The following is a 1253-nucleotide window of genomic DNA, read 5'->3' as shown; positions in this document are numbered from 1 at the left end:
GAGCCTGAACAAGCCTGAACAGGTCTGAACAGGTCTGAACAGGTCTGAGCCTGAACAGGTCTGAACAGGTCTGAACAGGTCTGAACAGGTCTGAGCCTGAACAGGTCTGAACAGGTCTGAACAGGTCTGAGCCTGAACAGGTCTGAGCCTGAACAGGTCTGAGCCTGAACAGGTCTCAGTCTGAACAGGTCTGAGCCTGAACAGGTCTGAACAGGTCTGAGCCTGAACAGGTCTGAGCCTGAACAGGTCTGAGCCTGAACAGGTCTCAGTCTGAACAGGTCTCAGCCTGAACAGGTCTCAGCCTGAACAGGTCTCAGTCTGAACAGGTCTGAGCCTGAACAGGTCTGAACAGGTCTGAGCCTGAACAGGTCTGAGCCTGAACAGGTCTGAGCCTGAACAGGTCTGAACAGGTCTGAGCCTGAACAGGTCTGAGCCTGAACAGGTCTCAGTCTGAACAGGTCTCAGTCTGAACAGGTCTCAGTCTGAACAGGTCTGAGTCTGAACAGGTCTGAGTCTGAACAGGTCTGAGTCTGAACAGGTCTGAGTCTGAACAGGTCTCAGTCTGAACAGGTCTGAGCCTGAACAGGTCTCAGTCTGAACAGGTCTGAGCCTGAACAGGTCTGAGTCTGAACAGGTCTCAGTCTGAACAGGTCTGAGCCTGAACAGGTCTCAGCCTGAACAGGTCTGAACAGGTCTGAGCCTGAACAGGTCTGAACAGGTCTCAGTCTGAACAGGTCTGAGCCTGAACAGGTCTGAACAGGTCTCAGCCTGAACAGGTCTGAGCCTGAACAGGTCTGAGCCTGAACAGGTCTGAGCCTGAACAGGTCTGAGCCTGAACAGGTCTGAGTCTGAACAGGTCTGAACAGGTCTGAACAGGTCTGAGCCTGAACAGGTCTCAGTCTGAACAGGTCTCAGTCTGAACAGGTCCGAGCCTGAACAGGTCTGAGCCTGAACAGGTCTCAGAGGACAGATGAGATGTTCCTTTAAAGAAGAACCTGTCCAGAGGACCTCCTGATCTCAGTTTGAACTGTTCCACCTGGACAGAGACATTTTATTGAAGTTCACTGAGCAGCAGCAGAGGAACAAGCAGACAATGGTGGGCCTCTGATAAAACATCACAGCTGGATGGTTTCTCCATCTCTTCTGCTCAGCAGGGGTCAGACTGCAGAGACCACGGCTCCAAGAGGAACCCAGACTGCCCCCTCCATGGTGTCCTGGTGGACCTGAAAGTGCTCCCAGACACACACATGATC

At 52.9% G+C, this 1253-nt stretch overlaps 1 long non-coding RNA gene across 1 annotated transcript; it reads left to right on the top strand.

Annotated features, from left to right (window-relative positions):
- Window positions 1–45: 45 nt before the first annotated feature.
- On the top strand, window positions 46–1247 carry LOC106511298 (uncharacterized). The gene is made up of 3 exons (XR_001309510.1): window positions 46–58; window positions 125–156; window positions 215–1247. It is a non-coding gene; the product is annotated as an uncharacterized LOC106511298 (long non-coding RNA).
- Window positions 1248–1253: the final 6 nt, after the last annotated feature.

This window comes from Austrofundulus limnaeus, unplaced genomic scaffold (assembly GCF_001266775.1).
Source record: "Austrofundulus limnaeus strain Quisiro unplaced genomic scaffold, Austrofundulus_limnaeus-1.0 Scaffold2653, whole genome shotgun sequence".
NCBI classification, from domain to species: Eukaryota; Metazoa; Chordata; class Actinopteri; order Cyprinodontiformes; family Rivulidae; genus Austrofundulus; species Austrofundulus limnaeus.
Note: the sequence above shows the minus strand (reverse complement) of the source record. Positions and strands in the feature narration are given on the sequence as shown.